The 27007-nt window shown below is 40.3% G+C and overlaps 1 protein-coding gene across 3 annotated transcripts in view; it reads right to left on the bottom strand.

Annotated features, from left to right (window-relative positions):
- Window positions 1–27007, bottom strand: part of rptor (regulatory associated protein of MTOR, complex 1) — a 204966-nt gene that overhangs the window by 131314 nt on the left and 46645 nt on the right. The window lies entirely within an intron of this gene.

The following is a 27007-nucleotide window of genomic DNA, read 5'->3' as shown; positions in this document are numbered from 1 at the left end:
CATGCATTTGAAACCGGAGCGGCTATCAAAACAAACAAGAGAAATTCAGATTACAACACACACACATGAGGCGGCAGGGTGATTCTCTGCTCAGGACGCCATAACTCCACTATATTTTTTACATAGAAAATTATTTGTTTGTTAGCCTGCCATCAAACAACTCACTCACAAATGCGTATTAGTCAGGGCCCTCTCAGTTCAGTTCTGATTTCCAAGAGGTGTTATCAACAGTGCAGAGCAAAATCCAGCGTGTGGTGAACAGTAATGAAACAGCAGTACTTGGTCAGTGGAAAAAATAGCGGCCAGGTCCCAAACATTCTCAAATTACAGCTAACTGTGCACTGAAATGGGTTTCTGAAAACATTGTATCCAAGAAATAGGCAATACAGTAAAAGAATATTAATTCATATTTAATCAGTGTTGCCTTGTTATAGTATCCAGTCAAAGGACAAATGAAATGAAAGGAATTTGGCCGATTCATCTGGTTTCCAGGCTGTTTGTTTGCGAACATATTAATGTTCTGAATGTGGAGTGCAGAATCTCGACCTTGAGAGGAAAAGAAGATGTTTCTCGCTCGAGATTTCTGAAAATGGAAGTAAACAACGTAGGAAATAGAAAACTCTGCAAAACAGAAAACCCTCATACAGAAGCACCACTGGAATTTAAAAACTGCAAAACAGACACAGGCACAAAATATTGAAGAAATTAAATAACTAGCTTGGCTTTTCACCAGTAATCAGAGAAAGAGGGCTTACAGTACAGTCATTTTAGAATCTGGTCAAATTTCTGCCAGATCAGGGCGGCCGGTGGCTGAGTGGTTAGAGCAGTCGCCCCATGTAAAGAGGCTGAAGGTCCTCGAGGCAGCGGCCGTGGGTTCGACTCTGACCTGCAGCCCATTGCTGCATGTCTCCCCTTCTCTCTCTCTCACCCCACTTCCTGTCTGTCCTATATAATAAAGGCTTAAAAAACTGCCAAAAAAATAATCTTTAAAAAAAATATTCTGCCAGATAATAATTGCCTAAATGTTTAACATTCTGTGTGTTGTAATAAAAGGAAACTTTGCCCCTAATTGTACGCCTTGCACAAAGTTAACATGAGGCTGTATTGGGATTGTCGATGGACAAAATCAACAGCAGGTTCTGTGTTTATGTATGCGCTCCCACGTTGTGACCATTCGACTAATTTCATGAAGCGTGAGAATTAAAATCGTATATTCTTGGTGTGCAGAAAGAGCGGTGAAAATGTGCAATGAGTTAACGAAACACAAAAGATCAACAAACATGCACAGTATCTCCATCATAAAAGAGAGAACATCTTTAAGAAGAATGCCATTCATCGTTCCAGTACAACTCCTTAAATCACACAAACAATACCTTGTTTAAAATACTTTGTTGGTTTTTCCATGAACTTGCCACTGATTTGTGTGATCATCACTTTGTTTCACTGTGTAATCCATAGGACTGTCCCCTCTTGTGTGATTAGTCGACTTATTTTTTACTCATTTTTTATCTATGCTGAATGACCCTTGCCCAAGAAACTTTGAGCACATTTCTGGTAAACACAAGTTTTAAAGTGGTACTTTTGCATCATTCTTTGTTCTGTCCACTGTTCTGTCAATGAAATCAATATATGTTGTATGATGAGTATAAATCGACTTAGAATTTCTTTAATCAAGGCCAACTCTGGAAATCCAAACTCATTTACAATAGTTTATTAGAAAGTCGTTGCTTCTAAATATTTCACAGAGAAAGTATATTGTTACAATATATTTGTAAGCTGTGTTAGTTACTTGGTTATAAATTGACCAATGAGCTGACAGACCTGACTGACATTTTCTTTCTTTTCTCAAGTTTTTTGAACAGTTGTGATTTTAGCTGTAAAACTCCAGGCATCAAAAAACGAGGCTTACAGCCTTTACCATATAGTTTGTTAATTGTGAGAAACACAAATGCAACAGGAACAAGTGTAATTTGAGGGTAAACAAGGAAGGTTTTACACGTCCAAGTGTGAACTTTAAACAAGCTGTTGAGTAGGAAGAGTATACAACATGACACGATATAGTAGCAGTTGTGCCAGCCTCTTGTATAATGCTGTTTTATAAATCAGGGAGAACAGTTGTTTTTGAGTGCAGATATCCCTCACATAACAGAACACCTCACCAGTCACAGACGTTTTATAAGAGTAGCTTCAACGTGATACTCGTGGCTGTATCCATTTTTGTGTGTGTATGTGTGTGTGTGTGTGGAAAAGGTGCTTACGCAACTGTAAAGGAGTAACAGTAGAAGATGGAGGATGTGATCATTGTTTTGTGCTCCTTCACTTCATTAAATAAAGTGTGTGTGTGTGTGTGTGTGTGTGTGTGCGTGTGCGTGTGCGTGTGCGTGTGTGTGTGTGTGTGTCTGTGTGTTTGGATGGAAGGGACACAGAGGTGTCAGCTAGTTATGCAACAGAAAAGCAACCGGTTAGACCAGTCTGAATCATTATCGCACTCACCAAGGCCCTTCTGTTACATAACTAAAATGCCTTTACAGACAGCCTGCCTCCTGTCAAATGGCTTTGCATCACAGGAGAAGCCATATTTGACACTCCGCTCCTTGCAAAACGTCCGACTACTGAAACAAACTGAATACAACAAGAAACGGCCTCGAAACTGGGCAGCATTGGGTTGAGAGCAGTTTCACTGTGATATCAAAATGTGAACGTAGAAATACACACAAACCCTTAAAAAACAGCCATTAAAAACTCTTCCTAGAACACAAATATTCATCTTTATTCATCTCAAATGCAGCGAGGCAGACGTTTAGTTTAAAACAGGCCCATATAGGAGACGGGTCTTTATTCTTCATTCCTTTATTTTAAAATGGAACAGCATATACTTTATCATATTTAGGACGGAGATGCCCTGTTTTCTAATCGGCCACCATTTCAAATAGCTGATGGTGCTGATTACTTCTAATGCAAACTCAAAATGTCCTTAATGCATTGTCTTAATACATTCAGTGGGCTTTATTGTACATTTTTGGAGCACTAATTTCATCAGGACAACAGTCATACTCATCACTCGTCTGCTCTCTAACAGAAATACTGCTTCATTCATTCATTACATTTACAGTCGCTTCAATTTCTTTTTCATAATTTTATTTTAATTATGAAAAAAAAACATCCTTACATTCTACATGAGTCGTCTGGTAGTTGATACCAAATATTTTAATTTGCCAGAATAAAATGTTGTTTTTGTATGTTTCTGCAAACTACAGATATGTCTGAAGCGCTGAAAGCTGTTCTCATTCCCTGCTCGTCACATGCTGACACTTTTTGATGGTACATGTGAATTCAAACAAAAACTATTACTTCTGAAGAGTCTCTGCTTGGGTTAAGGCATCAAAACAACTGGGTTATTGTGGTTTGGGTTAAAATAAGTACTTCTGCTGCTACTTCTTTCACTTTCTGACAACACGGCTGCTTTAATGTCAACCAAATATCCTTTGTTAAGCTCAAGGCAAAAATAACACTAACATAATATTTTATAAATATAAAAAACAATGAGCCGAGCCACGACAAGCAAGAAAAAAAGCCTCAAAGGGAAATAGCAATTCCGTACCCAACCTTACCAAAGGCCCAGAATGTTTGTTGAACTTGGTTGAATCAATTTCTTTCTTCCCAACTAATCAAACATAGAAAAAATTGTCCTCACTTAATATCTAGTCTATATCTTGATGGGCTTGGTTAGCTGTTGGCTAGCATATCAAGTACTGTATTTCCTCAAATAAAGGCTGGGTCTCGAATCGTGGCCGGGGGTTTGCTCTGCACAAACAAGGGTGAATTAAGTTCTGGTGGCTGTCATATGATGTGCATGCCACATAAGCATAATATACATTTCCATGGCCTTAATTTAATAAAATCAACAAAAGAATCATGCTACTTTCAAAAACTTGTGAAGCGTTCAAAAGTGTTTTTAATTTGAAACCAGTACAGGAAGTGTTGAGTTTTAGCAGCATAATGCAGACACTTTAACAGGGCAAAGGGGAGCAGATGACCAATTATAATTATCAAGGAGAGGGAATAGGAAAGAGCCTGCCTCTCATACAAGCCTGCTACAAATAAAGACAGTCTACCTTTTGTAGCTGAGGCCAATAAAGGCCGGTCGCTATTTGAAGAAATACGATATATACAGTACTTTTGTTGAAATTCAATGCAGCAGACTGTGATAATGGCATACCACTGTCTTTGTTAACTTAAATTGGCACAATTGGCTAAATGTACATACTTGTACTTGAACCTCTCTTCAGCTTTCACCTGGCCTGTATAAGATCTTTATTCGTTGATGTTGGATACTATTTTATTAGTAAGACACCTCTGTGTCTATATGATGATGACGATAGATCCTAATAATTTATCGGGAACTTTAGTCCTGACCTGCAGAATAAAATGATCCCATGCTCATTGTTCATCACATCACATGTCCTACAGAGGCCAAACTGAACAGAACTTGATCAAACATGCCACACTTCAGCTTCCCATATCCGGATGAGTTTGAATTGCAGTGTGATAGCAGAGCTGACAGGTTGATTCAATTTGGGCATAATCAGATAGGAGCGTCTGAATGCTGAGAGACACAGCACTCATCCCTGCAATATCAAATTGTATCTGAATGGCATAATGGTGTTAGTGAGGGACCTGCAGTGATGGAGATATAGAAATTAGAGCTCTAGAGGAGGTGATGGGGCGGAGGGGGTCGGGAGGCATTATTTTTGAAGGAAGGAGAGTGCCGAAATTAAATGAGGAAAGAGAGAAAGAGTCGGGAAATGGGCAGGTGGGACAAGTAGTTACACTTACCTGCTTGTAGTTGTTATTTCAGATGAATCCCAATTGTACTTAGGTGTTTTAGCAAGGCGTATTAAATTCAAGTGGCATAGAGAAATTAAACCAAATTCATATTCATATTCATGTATGAGGAACCCAGGGGAATATACCAACCACAGTTTTCTGAGAGGGGTGTGTGTGTGTGTGTGTGTGTGTGTGTGTGTGTGTGTGTGTGTGTGTGTGTGTGTGTGTGTGTGTGTGTGTGTGTGTGTGTGTGTGTGTGTGTGTGTGTGTGTGTGTGTGTGTGTGTGTGTGTGTGTGTGTGTGTGTGTGTGTGTGTGTGTGTGTGTGTGTGTGTGTGTGTGTGTGTTTGTGTTTGTGTTTGTGTGTGTGTGTGTGTGTGTGTGTGTGTATCTTGACTCATCTGGCCCTGAAGGGGGAGCTCCAGCCTCCTGTGGGGGTCGACTCCCTCCAGAAATGCAGCTGTCTGCCTGTCGCTTTTTACATCGCACCACCTTCTATAAAACACCTCCAATGTATCCATCAAGGCCACAGGAAACAAACTCTTTTTAAAGGTGTGTTCTGTGCTCGCTCCGTCCCCATTTATCATCATGTCACATCCTGAGAACAGCGACCTTTTCAAAGTACCATAAGCATTCAGGATGCAATTAAAATATACACTGTTAAGATGTACGGTGCAGTAGGAGCCTTTGTGGCTGTCACACACATCAGGCTACATTTTAGACAACAAAAGATTTTTGGGTGACCGAAAACAACTAGATGCAGGTTGGAAAAGCCAGCAAGATTTCGAGTTACTATTGTGACAGAGCACTTAGTTCTTTAAGGTAAAATCAACCTGTGTGTATATGTACAGCATTTAAGCTCTCCTCTTCACACTGGAGACTACCAAGGAATAATAGTGCTGTGATAGAAACATAAACTAAATATGTCCACCAACATGATGTAACAACATTTATGAGAGTAAGTGTTGAAACAACCTTAAAGTATAAATAACATGGTATAGCCCACATGCATTTCATTACTCCTGTGAAAGAAGCAATCTTTCTACGTTGAAGGTTAAAAGAACAACCTAAAAGGACATGTTAACTTTGAAGACAGTGACAGCAGTGGCCACTTGTAAGACAGAGGAAATGAGTAAAGTCAACCTCTGGCCTCCAAATCACCAATCAACATGTGAGTAAGCCTGGGCCTGTTGAGATGAGAGTTCACCAAAGGAACAGAGAAAAATGGGGCATGGAAGAAGAAACCAAGAGTTACCTTTATTGTGTTCAGTTTTGATTTGTGTTGTATTGAAGTTGTTATTCATATATACTGTGCCCATTTATTCTGTTAATGTGTACATTAGATAATACTGTAGACAATAAATATAAAATCAAACAAGAACCTTTTGTTGAATCTTTGTGCTACATCGAGAGTAGAAGCCCTTCTAACTTCTTTTCCAACACAAAGCAAGCATTCAGACAAAAATAAAAGTAGTAAAAATGGCAGGTGCAGTAAGTACGCTTTACTTTAAATGTTTCTGTAAATGCCCCAAATCTTATGCTGCTTGGGGCCCCCAGATCGCTAGGGCCGGCCCTGGGAGGGTTCATAAAAAATAACATTCTGATTAGCAGCAGATGGGCTGTGCGTGGGTAAAATAATACATCATTAGGAAATTATTAATTACATTTTATAAATGTAGCAGAGAGCAGAGCTGCAGAGAGAAGTGCTGCTGCCTCTGTCAACTACATTATAACTCCAGTTATTTATTTTGCTGCTAAAAGGGAAACTCTGCACAGAGCGTTTGGCAGAGATGTAGAATGTTGGGATAAAAACAATCTATTTTGCAAGGTCATTACCTTTATATTGGTCAACTGCCAAATAAGTCGCCATACCGTGTTACATATCCCTTTAATGCTGCTGGTTGTATAAAGCCAATATAGACAATGTTGCAAGTCAGGTAAGTGATGACTCCTGTATGACAACATTTGATTTAGAATTTCAATTGAGATTTGAATCTTGTCTCCGTGGATATTCTACAAAAGCTTTATGACACCACAGGGAATATTCATTAAAAACTGAAAACTTTTCTGTTAGATGCTGCCTTTGGTTAAATCGAATAATTATTAATTTCTTACACTCTACTGTAAGTTTTATTGTTGTATTTTAAAAAAAACAACAGGCTAAAATACAATTAGGCCCGTAGTCTCATTGTATTTCAGCCTGTTGTTTTCCCATTTTCTCTTTAATGACTGTTTGCAATTTCTTTTGAATGTTAATGCTGCTTGAATTGCCTTGTTGAATTTCATTCATTCATTCATTCATCTTCAACCGCTTATCCCGGGGTCGGGGTCGCGGGGGGGCTTGAGCCGATCCCAGCTGACAACGGGCGTGAGGCGGGGTACACCCTGGACAGGACGCCAGTCTATCGCAGGGCACATAGAGACGAACAGAGACAGACAACCATTCACACCTAAGGGCAATTTTGTAGAGTCATCAATGAACCGAACACGTGCATGTCTTTAGATTGTGGGAGGAAACCGGAGGAAACCCACGCAGACACAGGAAGAACATGCAAACTCCACACAGAAAGGCCCAGGCAGGGATGCGAACCAGGAACCTTCTTGCTGTGCGACGACAGTGCTAACCACTACACCACCGTGCAGCCCTGCCTTGTTGAAATGTGCTGTATAAATAAACTTGCATTGCCTTATTTTATCAAGGAACCAGGAGATACTTTAACCCTTATTAGCCCTATGGAACAATGACAAAGTGAGGGTGTCATTTCACCCCCAATATCGGGATGATAATATATGAATGGGGGTAAGAGTGCTTCATACTGTGTCACCATTTGTAGTACATGTTTGTTGTTTCTTTATACCCAATGTTTCTTTTTGTAAATGGCATTCCAAGCGGAAGGCAAAGAAAGAATTTCATTTTCTTTTCAGTTTCAAACTTGGTTCATCTGTGCATATGACAATTAACACTTAATTAACACTTTGACTTGAACACCCACACAGGTGTTTTCAGTTAATCTGTTGATTAGACCTCTTCTCAGGACTGTGTGGGTGTGTCTACTGTGATTGACTGACATCTTACAGAGTCTCCTGTTAGCTTTGTTTCACCCGTTAAGGCGGGACAAAGTACACCCATATCATTCTTATTGGTAAACGGACATTTATGACCTCATAAATTACCATCAAATTCTCATCAAAGCCCCGCCCACCTTCAACCCAAGCAGAGGTGTAATCAGCCAGAATAACAGGGAACAACAGTGTGGGTGTTCAGGAGCTTTAAGGTTCAAGAAAGATAAAAGAAAGAGTAACTGCCCAGAAGTTTGTGTAACAACTGATTGTTTCCTGCTACAAGCTCCAGCACAAAGCTAAGTCCCTTCGTCTCTTTTCTTTCTCTCTTTCTCCATTAAATGAAGCTGCCTTCAAGTGCAACCAAAATTTTAAACTACATTTCATTACAACAATCTGTCAAAAAACAATAGCCTAAGTGAACTATAATATTGTGCTACATGAGTGGGTTAAAGAACCCAACAGGAGGTCACACAAAAGGGCCATAAGTGACACTCCCACCGTTGGAAAACCCTGCTGCAATTTGACGAATCTGCCTGAATTGTGTGAATGCAGCCTAAGAACCTGCAAAGATTATTTCAGGAATCCGTCATCACACCTTAGGTGAATCACTTATTGATCCTCACAAGGACTCTCTGACAACATATGTACAGAGTTGAAAAGTAAAAAAAACATGACCTCAATGATATGAGTCACAGTCAGGTATAGGTCATGGGATTGTTCGATACAGGCATCCATTTCTTACACGTCTGGGTTGAGCCTTAAAGATAAGGTAAAGAGTTCAGACATCTTAAAGGAGAATGGAGTTGATCTGCTACTCTTTCACATTGAAAGGAGTCAGCTGAGGTGGTTAAGGCATCTGATTAGGATGTCTCCTAGGTGTGTGCGTCCCTGTGTGTGTTCCTGCAACCCAAACTGGATGGAGACCCAGGAGCAGAAACAGAAGACGCTGGAGGGATCACATATCCCATCTGGCCTGGAGACACCTCATATACCCCATGAGGAGCTGGAGAGCATAGCTAGGTATAAAATTATTATTATTATTATTAAATTATATTGTAGACATCTTTTTTTTTTTCAATCTCCTTATTATTGTAATTGCACTGTTTCCATGTCCTCATACCACCTCTACCACTAAAGTCATTTTGAGAATAAATGTACAAAAAAAGTTTTCTGCTGAAGATCTCTGACATTTTGTTTAATGCCATTAAAAAAAGGATAAAGGTTGGTGATTTCTGAATGCAAGTTATGGAAAGAGAAATTGGAAACTCTTTGCATTTCACCAATACTGATCTGAAATTTGACCTGGAAAGAGGGAAAGCAAAAAGACAATTTCCCTACAGGGATGAATAAAGTATATCATGTCAAATTTAGCTGAGAAAGTACGGCCAGTTGGACAAATAGCAGGCCTGCGTGGCGGTAGTCATTTCCCCAGTGACAGCAGTCCTGCTGGGGCCAGTGTGTCCAGGCTGAGTCAGTTCACAGCAGGTCAGATGATGCAGAGGGAGATATGACACGTCTCCTTCCTTCTGCCAGAACACACGTCCTGTCAAGACTTTGTTACCCATTCAGCCATTTATCAGTCCAAAAACTGCGGCTTCAGAGGTGTGGATGATTGCACTTTTGAGGAGTTGCAGACAAAAACACCATCGAGGCACTTTAAAAAGCGAAATAATCACCCAAAGTTCAGCTGCTGTCAATAAGAGTCCAAACTGAACGCCTAGTGTGTAAAACTGTTTAAAGGCATTATGTGTTTTACATGGCAGATATGGAATGCTACAGAAACACTCATCATTTAATTTCTTCTTCATCTGTTCTTGCGTTTAAGACAAGTCCGATGCTGGAAGCAAGCAGCAGGAGTCAGAACACTGCTGCCGTAGCTGACTAAGTGACATGGGTTGTGTAACTGGCAGAAGGTCCAAATGCACTAAGTGCTTGTGTACTGTAAGTTAAACCGAATGACATAACACAAGAAAGATTTCAAAAACAAATTGCTTTAGACACGAGTGAATAGTTTCAAATGACTTTCTGGAAACCATTCCTGAAACATACTCTTCCTCTACCATCCTCTTCAGTGTTCAGACTTCTAACTTTGTATGGAATAGGAGCTGGGAAATCATATCTTACGGTTTCATGGTCAAACATGAGGTTTCTTTCTTTTGACCATAACAAACCTCACTTCCTAACTTATTACTTAGCATGCTTTCACACCAACATCCCCTTCCCCTACTGATATTTCTTTCACACATCCAATCATACCATTTTCTCTTCTTCCCCAACATGCATCTTAACTGATTTTGATGCTTTGTATACAGGGCTGGGGGATAAAGCTAAAATATTCTAACCCGATATAGGTCATTTTAGGTCTTAGTAAAGTTGCATATAACAATATATCAAGTTTTTTTTTTTGGTCATTCAATCAATAAATAGTCTACATAAAATAGTGAGAGTCTCTAATGGTAGAGACTATCTTTAAATCCTTTGTGAACTAACTACTTGACAAATGAATAGTAATAATATTTTCTCATTTTATTAAGAACTTGAGTGCAAAATGAAAAAAACGTGGATCAGAAGTTAAAGCATCCTCCAAATGGTCTTACTATTGCCATATTGCAGTTCAGCCGCGGTTTTTTCAACATTGCAATAGAAAAGATATAGAAAAATATATATAATGGACATTTATATATAATTTTAAAGTCATAGTCTGAGACAATTAACTAGATGACAATTTCAGGCTCATGTGAGAACAAGGTAGTTGCAAGATTCTCACCAACACATGATTCTTACTACACAAATGAGGATTAAGGTCTGTGTTCAAGTCAGATCAGGGCCATTGCAGACGCCAAACTGGTAAAAAGTACAACACGAAAGAACACTCAAAACATGCTCACAATGAGCATATGTTAGTGATACAGTATCAGATTCAGGAAAATTTAACAATGGAATGTGTGTTTGTGTGTATGCAGTGTACATTTAAGTGAAAGGTAAGGAGAGCACTTGGAGACAGTCGCCAGCTCTGGAGACGGACTAGTTAGCGGCTATAGCAACTTCAATTCAGCCAGCAGAAACCCTAGCGCCGAGGGTAACAGTGAGCTGGATCTAACCTGTGTTAAGACAGCAAGAGAAATGTTGCTGATCTAGTGGGAAGCTGGAGCGTCTGGGATCAGACCCCCTGTGCTAGGTCCAGTCTCTAGATAAATATCTGTCTCCAGAGGTTAATTACTATAAAAGTGGGGGCTAAATTTATAATAGGGCTATGTTAAATTTTACTTTCACACATAAGTCCAGGGTAAATTTTTCCGAAAAGTCCGGTTTCAACAGTCATGTGTGGACAGGAAAACTGCAATTTCTCGTAGCCATTTTTTGACATCACACTGTGCGACGGTAAACAGTAAGTTGTATCCATGGAGACTTCTGGAGCACTCTAGATGTGACCAGCTGGTGGAGGCGGATTTTACTGTTACATGTGTACGGAGATATTTTTTAATCACACCGGTGGTGTGGACGGGAATTTCTTTTTAACCAGGGGCCATAAAAGTTCGGTTTCAAATACCCATGTTCATGTGGACTAAGCCTTAGCTTTTATTGGAAAAAAGTTTAATTTGGCTATATTGCCATATAGACAGAGGCTTGATTTGCAAGACGTGTGAGGACAGGGCCCTCTTAAGATCCAAAATATAACCACCTGTAATACATTTGAGAAATTTTATTACACAGTAAGTGTAAAGCTGTATAAAGAAGTCTGAACATTACATGTTTAACGTGTCTTGAAGTGTGGGTGGATACACAAAGCATCAGTAAGTCACAGTAACCTGTGGTCCAACAGATGCAATGAAGCAGCTATTCTTATCCTCACTGCCTATTACAGCTCTAATCAACTGCTGTCCTCATTTCCAGCCACCTGCAGGGAGAGTTACACCAGTTGGTGATTGAGAAGGGATTGGAATGGGCTAGAGTGCCACAAACCATTAGCCAGGAGACTGCTGCCGTCTCTGACTCTGTGTGATGTGAGACAGTGCGTCTTTGTACTTCCAGTCAGATAGTCCACTCTAAAGTCACATTTAAGTTTTATTAAAAGCTTTTCATTATCACCCAGAGTCCTGATTGCAAAGGCCTTCTCCTGCAGCTGCCTGTATCTGATATGCATAATGAAGACAACTTCCTGAAGGAACGAATAAGCTAAGGAGTTACAGTAATGATTGATTAAAACAATCAAGTGAACGAAACTAGTTAGCCATGTTTTTATGGTTTGGAAATCATTTGTTTTGTGATGCTGGATGCTTGCTCATAGCCACATCCTACCAGAAATAACCTCAGCAGATAGAGTAAAGAGTTATTAATATTGATCCCAAAAAATCCCACGCAGACATATTACGGTTATTTTTGCTGTTGGACATCTTGCTAAACCTCTTCCACTCCACCACTCTTTTCAATAGACCAATTTTTGCCTTGTTTAAATGGGACAGGGATTCTTCAAGGGTAGATAAAAGTTCAACAGTAGACGGCACATAGAAGCAGTGTACACCATCTGAAAGCCAAGAAACGCAAAATTATTTTGGGATGCAGCTCGGTACTGTCTTTCAAGTTCTTAAAGTCCTAAATCTGTCTGTGTTTTGGTTAAATGCCTTTTCAAATTGTGAAAGTTTAGAGTGTATAAGGACATAGAATACTATTGATGACTATGATATAGTATATAAAGGCCAATACTCTTATGTCTCATAAGTTGTTGCAGCCATTTGTGGTTAACACCATTTGTTACACAGATCAGGTGCTGCATTAAAAACATTTCACAAATTGATAAGAAATGGTCAAATCTCCCTCTAATTTATCACATTAAGCCACCCAGATCTTAAGGAACAAATCCATGCTGTGATGTGGGATGAAAGACGTTTGACATTTGCAGATTTCTGTAAGAATTGTATAGTTTGGCGATTGGATGGCGAGCACTTGCGTTGTGTAAACTGCTCAGAATCCCCTTTATTGTCAGTATACCTAGGACGGCCATCCGGCCTCTGAATGCTCCAGGTCTCTAGTTTGTGTTTGTAATGTTTCATGAGGCTGTGATTACCCTAAAGGCCACAATAGCTCATTTTATACAAAAAATGCTCTCAATACAATAAAATGGCTCCTATGGAGACGAACATCATCACACATGAATATAACGGGGTTCATTGAATCCACAGATTTTCAGCTTTCCAGTCTCCAGTTTAGAATCGGCAAAACTATCACATTTATACTTATATCAAAAAACAGATACACCCATTGAACCCATTTTCATTCATATAACTTGAGGTATAGGTCAAGGGACCCCTTTGATAACGGCCATGCAAGCTTTTCCCCTTGCTAAAATGTCCAAAAATTTAGGGAGTTTTTCTTGACAGGAACAAGTGAGAAGCTAGAGGATTTTTGTTTTACGCAAGATCAAATGATTCGGCGATTGATTAGCTAATGAGCAGTTATTCATTAAATCAGATTTACCACCTCGGCGAAACGTCAAGTTGCAGTTTAGGCCACATTGACCTCTTAACTCTAATGCGTTCATCTGTGAGTCCAGGTAGACGTTTGTGCCAAATTTGAAGAGATTTACTGAAGGCGTTCCCGAGATATCACGTTCACAAGAGTAGGACATACAGATGGAAGGACAACCTGAAAACAACTGTTCGCGACGCGGAGGCATGAAAAAAATATACCAATACTTGCTGGTTCAATACTCTTAAATGTGTGTTTCTATCACTGTATATTGAATATTTTGGCTTTGGACAAAACGAGCAATGTGAAGAAACCTTGAAATGCTTTTAGAAATGGGGATTATTATCTACCAGCTCAAAGAATGAATCAACTGATAATGAAAAAACCCATTAGTTCCATCCCTAGATAACAGAGGAAATGATATCTCAACCCTATTTAAAGTAAGTGTGGAGAGAGCAAGACAATGACAACGATAGGAAAGGCAAAGCACAAACATAAAGCCTTGGGTGGGAGGTAATCTATCCACTTCACTTCAAAAATGGCTGGTAATGGTGTATACAGTACCAGGGGTCCAACCGGACATCACACACAGACACATTCATGTTATTTGAGGCACACAGGGGATGTCTGTCAGGTCTGTGCTCCAGTAAAGGATGTGTTTTTTCAATCCCAGGGGTCATCTAGAGTGGGGTAGGGTTTCTGTGACTAATGTACAAATGCACACAAACACACACACACAGTCATTCAGACACGTACATACAGTGCACACACACATAACTGCAGAATGAAAAAAGCAAAAAACACAGCAACGCGTCGCTCTCTCCCTCTCTCTCCTCATTTCCAAGTCTGTATCGACCACATAAGTTTCTTATAATAACTCAGCAGGAGCGCTGAGGGGTTTCACGAGACATATTTATAACTGGATCAATGGATCTATATGAGGTGACATATTACCTCTGTTTGCAGATGTTTCAAAATGTGTGTATATCTGTGCCTGTCATTTATTCATTTCTTCTCTGCTTCTTTTTTCTTTAACACACCTGTCTGTTTGTGCTCCGTGCCTGCATGTGTTTGCATGTGTGGTTCCTCAGTGTCCTCATTAGCACTCCTATCCAGAGTGACAACGGCTCAGCGTGCATCCTGGCCCGAGGTTAAAGGTCCTGGAGCACTAGCCAATAAGTTGTTTCTATTGTGCATCTATTTGCCTACATTTAAGTTCTAATCTAACAGTATGTCAGAGGCTCAGGGCGCACTCACACTGTCAATCCGTCCCGTGCCCCGTGCTTTAGGGTACTTGTTCCCCCTCCCTCTCCCCCCGCACCCCAGGCCGTTTGTACTCAAACTACCTGGGCCTCGGCGAATGCTTCTTGCTGCCTATACGTCATCACGCCGTAACACGTCACACGCATCATCGCCATAGACATCAGAGTTTTTGTGCGTCTTGTCCGACAGTTTTTGAATATTTTCATCTGACCAAATCTGCAGTAAACACTCCGGCCCCGCATCACACGGGAACCTTTCGCCGCCATTGTTTTAAATGTCTGCGCATGGTCCGTCCTTTTTTTCTATATGCGAACAGGCGCACATAAAATGACGTCAGAAACGCCGTAGGTCTCGTGCGCATGCTCGTGCTCGTACATATACAAACGTGCTTTACAATAGCCCACCTCTCCGAAACGGGCTGTTGCCGGCAAGCGTACCGCTCCTAGGCGCTGTACGGTTGCACTCACACTGGTCAAACGAACTAGACTTTAGACGTGAAACGTGCGTAGGGACGGTACGGATGGACAGTGTGATAGCGCCCTCAGTTAGAGGACATAAGTCCTCTTACACAAAGACGGAAAAAGTTATACAGTCTTATGAATCTGCTTAATTAGACTGAAATATGAAATCAATAAAGGGTTCTATTCCTTGACCAACCAATCACTGTATGCTCAGCTGAAAGCATGCAGTATGCTATTAATGCAGAAATGTGTTATCTGCCTACAGTGACAGTCTTCATGCCAATTCAGCTCAGCAGAATTACTAACAGCAGTTTATTAGACGCACCGGCAAATCTGTTGCAATCCAATTCAAGCCCACCAAGGGCGTATAACAGGGTTGGGCCGATGGATGATGCCATCGTCCATCGCCGATGGCTGACAGTCATCGACCACAGAGCCCAACATCGTGATTTAACCCGACCCCACCCCCCAATTCACACCAACAGTGGGGGTGGACAGCACACACCCAAAGAGAATGAAAGAGAAAGACACACTCACACACCAGTGTCAGCGTCTAGTGTGTGTAAGCCAAACACACCATTAATCAATCAACTGAACCCAACCCACAAACTGACAACTTTACGCATTATAGTAGCACAGATGTCAGTAAGAAGGACAGAGATGGACTGAGGGGGAGTTTAGGTTAGTTTTTTTGACAAGTAATATCTTTATATGCAATTTAAGCAATAGAAATATGGATTTTTGTAAAAGGAAAGGAACCAAGTCATTAGTCATGTAAAGAAAGCTGTTCTTCTGTATATTTACTATTAATAATAAGGATGTAACAATAAACTGAACTCATGATTCCAACTATCTTCATTCGGGCAGCGGTGACTAGAGCTTCTCGCTGTGGTGTTGTACATAATAATGGTTGAGCTGTTTGAGTTCATCACTTCTCACGTTCAGACTTAGGGAAGCCAAAATGCATCCACGACTCTGATTTTAAACAGGCTGGTGCGTCCTCAGTTTGTCTAAATACACCCATGTTCTTTAACTGCTGCCATCTTGGCACCACCATCAACTGACGCAAGGGACGTACGATGCAGACAAGCAACAGACAAGCAAAGTTAAAAGTAGATAGCGCCATAACTGTTTAAAAAGAGTATTGAAATTCATTTTAAAGTTACTGATGACATTTGTATCACAGATTTACTGTCTCATAGAGTATAGCTGAATCCATTATCGCTAATTAATAAAGCAAAAGTATTTATTATCTGATTACCCGACTCGCTACTTTAGTAGAATACTACTAAAATACATTTTTGCCATTTTTTTCTCCCCAGTTTTAGAAACGATTCCATTATAACACCTCCTCCTCTCTTTAAACCAGCAGTATTCCTCCCTTTATACACACAAGCAAAGCAACAGAAAAAATGCTGTACATGCTCAGTATGAGTGATATTAGGCGTGTGTAGTAAAGCACCACAGCAAGGCCCCAGTAAATACTTATTCAGTGGGGGCTTCAATAACATCTCTAATTGTGGTGCCCTTGTGCCTGCTTAGTGAGTAATGTATGTATGTGTGTGTATGTGTGTGTGTGTGTGTGTGTGTGTGTGTGTGTGTGTGTGTGTGTGTGTGTGTGTGTGTGTGTGTGTGTGTGTGTGTGTGTGTGTGTGTGTGTGTGTGTGTGTGTGTGTGGGTGTGTGTGTGCGAGAGAGAAAGAGATGTAAGCATGTGGATGTCAGGTGAGCCCTCGTTGCTGTGATTAATGAACTAACTGTGTGTTTGTGTGTGTGTAGTTGCGACTCTAGCCCTCGGGGGCGTTGAAGCCCATTGAGCATGCATGGAAATGACCTTCTTCCAGTATGTGTGTGTGTGTGTGAATACATGTTCCTCAAGACTAAACACACCTCCACCCACAACCCACTCCTCCTCCCCTCTGGCCTACCACACTGGGAAATGGACACAGGAGTCTTTTTCCCGCCCTCCTGCCTCATTCCAGGAAAACTCGAGAGGGCATCTGTCACTAAAAATAGCTCCCACCTCATCAAATATAATAGCCCTTTTGGATGTAGCTATGGTGTTTTAGCAATAAGAGCATCTCTCTCTATTGAAAGGAGTAATGGTTGCACAAAAGCCTCCATTCATATTGCATTAAATGTAATGACACAGAGCAAAAGGCTCAAGAAGGCTTTATTGGATTGGCACTGTGTTATATCAGGAAAAGATGCTGTAGCCTAAAAGCATTCACAGGAAATGTATCACATAATTCAGGGCGACCTGTTCAGCTTCCCATATTTGCAGGGTTATGTTGCACTCACAAGCAATCTGATTGGAAAACTCGTTTGGTATTTTATGCTATCGAGCTACAGGGGAGATGAATTGACAGTGTACCAGCATTGACAAAAAAAAACAACTTAACTTTAAATTACATGACCTCGACCCCAACTAAAAAAAATGGTAACCAAGTGCTGGGTTAATTACAACTTATAAAGTGTGCAAGCAGTGCCAATGTGGAAGTGAAAGTACTGTATATGCAAATCCAATAGACTGCAATGATAGAATGAAATGTAAAACCAGGACACACTGGGGCATTGTTTTAGAAATCTAACACTCATACGTGTATGACATTGTTAGGACATGGTTTGATTAACCAGGATGACCGACCATTCAAGAGACAGTGGCCCTCAAAGTTGAGCAAAAGTTGAGAATAGCTCTGAACTGAGAATGCGGGCAAAATATAGAGATAATAGAGAGGTTGAGAATAGCGATGGGTTGCAAAAGGCCCATGTCTGATAAATAACATGTGACTTTGGAGGCTTTTCCATTGGCACTCTTGGCTACGCCAAAAAGTAGGACCAAAGCTCGCCCGGCACGCCTCCAAGCGGAGGGCAGTGACGTTTCTGAGCACTTCCAACTTGTAAAATTAGCGTGTGTTGCAAGACTCAACTCATGTCTGTGCTGGAGACCAGAGAGAAAGAGGTTTTTAAAGTTTGTGTGTTCAGCTCTCTGTACTTTTGTAGCTTCACTATGAATCTGTGTAGTTTGAAGATTAGTTTCTCACCCGCATCAGTGTTTGAACTTTCAGGTATCGCCTTTATTTTACTGATTACGTTGAGATGTATGTTCAGATGTACAGTAGTTGTGTTAAGACCCAACCTTTCCTGAGTTGGCCGTTTTTCCTTTGACCACTCACTAGCTTCTTAATAGCAATGGCAGACAGTGCAATTTTAGAAAAGGAACGCCTGTAGTAGTATCCTTTATATTTGTGAATTTGGGTACATTTATGAGACTAAAAATATAGGGTATTGTCTACCGGTGCTCTATGCCACTGACACAACCTTTCACCAGGCATTAGTGATTCACAGAACTGCAGACAGATCTATGCAGAGCACTGAAACTAAAACACTGTCACATCAACAACAAGATTCACAAAATACCACAGTGCCGTAGCCCTGAAAAGCCACGCCACTCAAGTCACCTTCAAGCGGGTAGCTCTGTTGTTATGGTGATGCAAATCCCTGTCATGCTGAGCTGACGGGCCAGCATGTGTACGGAAGAACGTCGCAAATGTCCTTTTAGTGACGAAGTTTGCTGGCTTACTACCTGACAAGTCAGCTTGCCGGGAGAACTATTACAACTGACTAGTACTTGGCTTGCGTGTTAGCAGTGATTAATTCACCAGCTTATGTAGTTCTCCAGCAATCAGTATATCAGAAGTTATCTGGCACCTGTCTGCCATGTCTCAAACAAATCCTGCTAAGCATGTCTTGGATCTGTATGAGACATTTGGCTTCATTCATTTAAAAAAATAAAACTAGAAAAACCTTTAAATGCTAAACAAAATCAACAGAGAGATAAACAAAGTATAATTAGGAATGTTAAGACTGGAAAGAAAGGAAGAGAAACTGGGGAAAGATAAGAATGTACTACAAGATGAAGAGGAAAATGAAGAGGTGGAGGCAGGGACTGAAAGAGAAGAATCATTGTCCTCTGCTTTCAACATCCTGAAGGAGAAAGCTGATAGTCTGCGAGGATGAGATGATGCATTTAACGGGTGGGAGAGGAGAGTAGAAGTAGGATGGTGAAAAGTCAGCACCATATTAGATAACAAAAAGCTCATTAGACAGCAATGTCCAGTTATTATGTTACTACTCTCAAAGTATGAGCAATGACTCGCAACAGCAAATTACTGAGCTTTATTAACACAATGGCAATTACAAGGGGTCTGAGAGATGTGGATGGTAAAAAAGGGATGGTGCACGCAACAAACAAGCTACGACGGCTTCCTCTGTTTTAGGCTTTGTCATTGTCTTAACAACTGTCAGAGTTTATGATTGGTCAAAAGAGCATATTTGTTTGTTAGAGTTCGCCAAAGTTGAACTCACACACGATTTACTTGGATTTACTTTGAATCATCAAGTAGAGTTGGGTACCAAACTTGGTACTTTTAAGGATACCCAACAAAGTATGTCAGTACTACTGAGTACCCTTTCACTTTATATCAATCAGAGCAGAATATCCGTACAGAGTGTGCGTAATGACGGCTACACCCCACCTGAGAATCAAGGCGATTTTGGGCTCTTTCTAAAGATTATCTTCAGGTTTTCCTGTTGTGTGAGGTTTGATAAAGGAGTTTTTACATTCACTGATCTGCTCGGAGGCCCATCCTGGCCTCACCGATTTTACGTCATAGTATTTAACATGTTCAATATTGACGATTTGATATCCTGTGAGTGGTGAATACCAAGGATGCAGTCATGTGAGAAAGCATGATAGCATACTAACAGCATACTGTCAGATTATTTTGACCGTATATCAACCGTAGTGCAAAAACATTGCCTGTTATCAGACAGAACTGTCATCTAGTTTACATCTTCAGGCAACACTGTGTGGGCCGATAATCCGGTGTGGACCCAGGCAAGAAAAGCATTAGTTCACTCTAAAGTCACATTTGATCGCACAAGATTTCTGGTTTTGAGAGCTCGGACCCGGCCGATCGCACTCTGGTTGTTGATGAGTGGAATCTGTTAGTGTGTGGTGTGCTGTTTTGGCCAAATCATTGCTCTCCACACACTATAGGAACAAAACTCTTAAATATATTGTTACATGTGGGGTCTCTCACATTCTCAGTATCTGTCAAGATCTAAAAAAATCTTTTAGTGTGGCCTAGGCTTAACCACAAGCTCCTCTGTCCTCTCCACAGCTCCAACATGCAGGGCTTTAGAGCTGAGGTGGAGACGGGGTCAAACAATGTCGCCCTGCAGCTTGTTGAAGTCACAGTGCATCTGGACAATGTGGAACCGAAAGAGGACTAGAGTGTGGTTTAGGGTTGCCACGATACTAAAATTTCAAACTCGATACCAATACTCAGGAAAATACTCGATACCATTTTTGATACCATGGAGAGAAAATGAACAAAGATTAAGAGTCAGAACTTCTTTTTTTATAAATAAGAACAAAACAAACATAAAAAAACAACATCAACCAGTAACAATGACAACAATATTAAGCTGTCTGAGGTAGTGCAAAAATATTAAATACAAATACAAACCAGCAACAATGACAACAATATTGTTAAATTATCTGAGGGAGTGTAAGACCACGAAATATTTAGAAATGTTAGATAAAAAAAGTTTAAAAATTGAACTCAGAATATTAAAACACAGAAGGTATCAGGACGCAGAGTGCTCCAGTCAACACTCTTCACAGGCGTAACGTTAACTGTTTAATGTTTCAATGTTGTTGAGCCTTACTCACCTCTCGAAATCCCCTGTAAAGACCTAGGTGTCGGTGTTTAAGATGTTTCGCCAAGTATGATGTGCTACTCAACTTCGTATCCTCCACTTTGTAGCATTGTTTACATATTGGCTAGTTGGTGTCCTTTGCCTGTCCCTGGTCGTTAGCTTCGTATGCAAAATACTTCCCAATGGCACTTTTGCTTTTTACCTTTTCTACTAAAACCGGCGTGAAGGCCCTCCAGCAGCAGAACTTGCGATTTTTGTCCAGCTGCGTGTGTCTGTGTGGTTACAGCGCTGCTGGGTCAAGTTGCTGGAGGATGCAATGATGTCGGTGTTGGTTTCAATACTTTTGCAACTTAGTATCGTATCAGATTACTAATTTTAGTATCAATACTTATTTGAGAATCGATATTTTTGACAACCCTAGTGTGGTTATACTTTTCAAAGCTCCACGCAGATGATGCACAATACGATATATTATTATGGCTAGCCGAAAGTGTTTTTGGGGCATTGTTACACTTTGTCTGAGACACAACAGCCTTCTGACAGGCTGAAGATTATACGGACAGTTTTGAGGAGAGGCAGACAGGAAGGGGAGTTATAGTTTGAAACACCAAAAGGTACCCATATTAGTTCAAAAGTGAATGGTACCGAACCCTACCTGCCAGTGGATCCCTTGCTTATTAATATTATATTGAAATGAGCTGATTGTGTTCTGAAACTGCACTGCTTAAATGCTGCAGTGCCATAAGACCCTCAAGGGACATGTGGACAAACTCAATGAATTGCAAGTAATCTACCAAGAATTACTATGACTATTGGTTGTTATTTTGTTTTGTATTATTCTCTTTACCCAAGGGAAAAAAGTGGTCTTTTCCCTGATTCTTCTCTTCAACTGATGAGAAATTGAGTATCTCACTGAGCTTCAGTATCCGCAGTGAGATGAATTTCTGCCAGCTCAGAAGACACTAGTGTGTTCCTAACCCTGACCTCTGTCCTCTCTGGGAAAGGCCAAAATAGCATTTCCCCACGTCTATCAATACAGTATCACATGACACCAAGGACACTCAGGAATTTCAAAGATCGTCCTGTAAGCTACGCTCTGTGACCCTTTCTAACATCTCTCCACTTTGGCAAGGCTGCCAGCTTTGATTTTGTGCTGATCTGAGCAGTCCCTCAAGTGTTAGGGGGCCTAAATGTTTTAGATATAAAAATGCTGCTTATATTCAGAGCAATTTACGGTGAAAACATCGGGTGGCTTTAGTTCTCAGTAATCATGTGACTTCAATATTATCCTGTAAAAGAACGATGTTCTGAAAATGAATAAAACAAGATATGAGGAAAGATCTAGAAATAATATGAAAGCTGTTTAAGCAGGTGAGAAAGGAAGTGATGTGAAGTTTGATAAAATAACTCCTACACTGAATTGATTCAATTCTGATGGTGAAACGAAATATTTTGGAGAGGTTTTGACGGACAATTTACCAACCGTTTTATAGCTGTGGTCATTGAATCTGAGTCGTGACAGTGGTGACTATGGTGTAAGCACAAGTTTATCTAACTTGGTTGTAATTAGCCAGAGTCTATGTAAACACTCTGCTCGAGAACAGCTGGACAATGGCGTTAATCCTGCCCATAGCACCGATTGTTAGGCCTAAAAAAAATAAAATGAATGAATTAAATTTAATTAGGTTTTTATACAGCACCTATTCCGCCTGTACAGGGATGGGCACATTCTCTCTTTTTTAAATGAAAAAACAGCAACAACCATGTGGGCTCTGCATGCAGACGACTGGATATCAGGTAGAGCTAGTTAAATGATAGTGGGAGAAGGATGGACATATGTATTGTCTCCATTGTTGGAGACCCATGCAACAGCGTGACAAACAAAAGTTTAAGAATGGGTTTAAAATCTTTCGAAAGCAGTCTTGAAGAGAGGTGTGTGTGTCATACTGATAGATGTATGCTACGTATGTCATTAAAAAAATATATTTCTTAACTATTACTTGCTGCCACTGGAAAATAACATAGATTTAATTCCCTACCTACCCATGACCTAAACTGACAACCAACAGGAGCCAAACTTTTTTTAAGCCTTAGTCCCCCTGTGGCGCTCATTTGCTCCTCTGTGTTTTCAGTCGAGACACAGCAGTGTCATGTCACAATGCCAGACGAATCAGTCCGGTCAACAGTCTTATGTCTGAGCGGTTCCACACACATCGGCGATACCAGGCTAGAGTTTTTCTCAGGAGATAAATTACTATTTCTGCTCCTCTGAGTGAACTGCCAAGGTCATCCCACCACTGGGAGAAAAGGGCTAGACCAGGTGTCACACTTCAGCCTAATTGGGGTGTTCACCCAGTTGCTAAACGCTCCAGATCAATCTCCTAACGTGTGCCCGGTGTGTTCTTAATGGTGGGACTGCTTAATATAGAGATAAGCTTCTTGCGTTGACAGTGAGAGCCTCTATCTGTCTTCATTATGATGACTGCGCTTGTGGATTGGCTGTGATAAATGGCTTACTCTGTACTCTCTCCTTTTCCTGTGCGTTCCTCCTAATTTTTTCTGTCCTCTTTCATTTCTGTGAACACAATTCCTCTCCTTCTATGAACATCAAACCAAGGTGCCTATATGTATGTTTTCACTATTATCAAGGGTCTTTCCATCCCCTGATGGATGGATGAAATCAGCTTAGTATGTTGGCCAATTACCATATTCTGCTGGCAGAGACTACTTTTCTTTACAAAATATATTTTCAAAATAACGTTGCCAGACATTTCGTTCTTTTAAGCCCCCTGGCCCTAGTCCAAACTGCCACTATAGTTTTTTTTTCTTTTTTGGCGGACTACAGTTGTCACACACAGCCGATGAGGCATATTGCGGGTATAGAGCATGTCTGACAAACAAGAATTCCTCGAGTCATGGTTGCATGGCTTGGAAAGAGCTGGGGCTGAACTTCTCACAGGAATGTGGCAGACATTCCGATTATGTATTCTGACAGTTTTACTTGATCCCATCTCAAATCTGATAAGACTTAGTGCAGTTTGCAAATGGACATCTGTCCCTAAAGACAGGCAAAGCTGGTCAGTTGCTCTGCTCAGAACACTTTAGTCATTAGTGTTGTAGGATAAGAAGCACATATGACCTCTGATTGGCACTAGTAACTAGAGCTTCAACAATTAGCAGATCAATGAAAACCAATAATGGATCTATTTTGATGAACGATTTAATCATGAAAGTCATTTTTCATGCAAAAATGGCAGAAAATGGAAGGAGTGACAAAAGACATTTAATGACATTGCCTCGCACCTTGAAAAATCCGGATGAACAATGTATTGACCGATCGGACGAGTGTCTTTTTTCACTTTTTAGCTAACCCTTACGAAGTAGTTTTGAGTCCTTAACCTAACCATGTAGTTTCAATAGCTAAACCTAACCAAACTGCAATATAATCATCTATTCTATAAGCGTAAAGTTCAGGTTCACTTTTAAAATGAAAAGGAAATATGTACTGTTTTGCAGTTTATACCTCAGAAATAATAAGATAATAGAAAACATGTTTTGGAGAGTTTAATAAAGGGATCTTTTTCACTCATAATTTGTCTTCAATCTCATTTCCTGAAATAAATCATGGGAAAAGAGTATTGTAAACCCAGTATTGTGAATCATCGAATGAGCCCAGATTTTAAAGCATACAGTCATCACAACCGTGAGTAAATAAAAGCATACTGTTGCTATCATCAGTGCATTTACCCTGTATGTAAAGGCACTGTGCAAGTGTGTGCTAGAGATGGAAACAAATTTAAATTAATTGAATAAAAGTAAGATTATGGCTTATTGTAGGCTAAGGATATTAGAGAGAGATGGATTGATGAAAATAGCTGTCTTTCTTGATTTGGTCATGTTTTTCCAATAAGATGTCGCTGAAAACAAGATTGCCTAGGAAAACGTTCTTGGCAACAGTTAAAGCAATCAATGTGACTAAGAAATGTGATAAATAAAAGAGTCATTTTCAGTCATTAAGGGAGTAAATTGGTAGAAAATGTGAAGATGTTTTGGTTGATTCTGGTTCCTAAAGTAGCCTAAAAGTAACATTCATTCTGTCTTTTACGGCTCAGATCGGTATGAAACTTTTTCAGTTCAATCAGTATTAATGACATCTGCTTTAAAAAATATCTGATTCTTTTTTCAAAAATTAAAAAAAGAAGTTAACTGTGCATTTTGGCAAACATCCAAACACCAAATGTATAGTTCAGTTATGTGAGACGCTAAAAAAACTAAAGATGACAGTGTTGAGAAAACTGAAAACACAATCTGCAGCTTAAATCAATTCGGTTTTAAATCCTTGATGAATTAAACATCTAAGGCTACTAAGAATTTTTAATTGGCCAACGCTCGCTTAGCAATTCGCATCTGACTAGCTTTTTCTCCTGTGTTTGGGGGAGATTATGGATTATGGATTATGGATTATGGATTCTGCGTGTGGTTCTGGGTTAGCAGGAACTCACAGTCCACTCAAGATTCTCAAGATTACAAACTTCAAGATGATAAATAAAAGAGCAAAAGTAATGGATTAACCAATTGCAATGCTAAACATGTACTGTTTTAGTGCTTCACGTCATATGAAAAGGCATGCATACACAATCCCACTCATCTGTGTAAATCAACCTGGTCTTTAATTGGAGTGTTTCTTCTCACTATTTTGTGCATTTTGTTGTTCTCTTCGTTTTTCTTCTGTTGCACACATACACTTGCCCTATGAGTCTTATTAAAGTATTGTCCCTGTTCCACAAATAGGGACAGAGATGCTACAGTAACTGAAAATGGAGGAAAGATAAGAGTTTTGAGAGAGTGTGCATGTCGTCTAAAAGAAAAGCACAATGAGAAAAGGACAGAGATGAGGGGAAATTGGAGTAGTGGAGTGCATAGGAGTTGTATAATGATCAATTGTCCACAGCCAGTGGCAGTCTACAAACCCCTCTAATCCTGAAAAGACTCTCCCTTCCTTTTAATGATGCAGAGGGACAGGGAAGAAGAAAGAAACCCTGTCATACTCTGCATGGCTGGGCTTTATGGTTTTTGGAGGATTTTCCTGGCTCTCTAATGTTAGAACAAGCTGTAAAATGGTTCACAGACTTTATGCGTGTAGGATGTTTTATTTACGCGGCCTTCAACTTTTGTTATGGTGAACACATTTAATTCTGTACAAAATCCACATGATGCTCAGGAAAGACATAGCTTGTACGCTATAATGGAGATACTGCAGAGCCAGTGAGTCAGAGCCTGATCAACACTTCATCTGCCTGGGAGAGACCTACTGATTACATATTGAATCAGCACCAGGATCTGTCCATCCATATACAGCAGGGATGGCAAAGATTCCGCTTTGTGGTTCAATTTGGAATTAATAGGAACAAATTATGCCTTAAAGCAATGGTCTACCATTTGGAATATTGATAATTATCAATATTGTTTATACAATGATTATTGTCCTGTAGTCTGATCTACACAATATGAATAGCAAAAAGAACCAAAAGAAATCCATTCAACCTATCAGCCGTAGGCCTGCAAAGAAATTGACCACGGAAGGCTCCCATTGGCTCGTACCCTCCATCCAATCCCCTCGTCATCCCGCCTCATCCCCTCCCACGCTACGCCAGGATTTGGGACTGAAAACAGATGCTGAGACAGCAGACTTTTTGCTGAACGGTCATTTTTGCATTTTATTGTGGTAGGATATATGTCACATAAATAGCCTCCATTAGTCTGTGCCAATACTGGCTTATGACTGTGCATTTAAATGCAGGATTCAAACAAAAATGGGATCCACTTCCAAAATTTTATCCAATGGTGCTACTAGTGGCAGGGTACCTTTAAAGCGTATCCATGTATCCATATCCACCAGGTCCTGCTTTTGTTTTCACTAAACTCCCCAGCTTTGGGGGCGAGTTCCTGAACCTAAATTGTGGCACTGCTCAAGAGGTGACAGTGGCCCTCATTTATCAAACAAACGTACGGCAGAAAAACATGCTACGACCATTTCCAAACAAACTTCGGCATTTATCAATTTGGACGTGAGCGGGAGCTACGATCAAATCTCACGTCTGGTCTGAGGTTGTGTACGCACATTTGAGCCTGTGGATTTGTGGTGCAGCACAGCAAAATCTGGCTGAAAATAATTAACAAACCTCAGCTGTCATTAAGCATA

This window comes from Echiichthys vipera (assembly GCF_963691815.1).
Source record: "Echiichthys vipera genome assembly, chromosome: 2".
NCBI classification, from domain to species: Eukaryota; Metazoa; Chordata; class Actinopteri; order Perciformes; family Trachinidae; genus Echiichthys; species Echiichthys vipera.
This window is presented reverse-complemented; position numbering and strand designations above follow the sequence as displayed.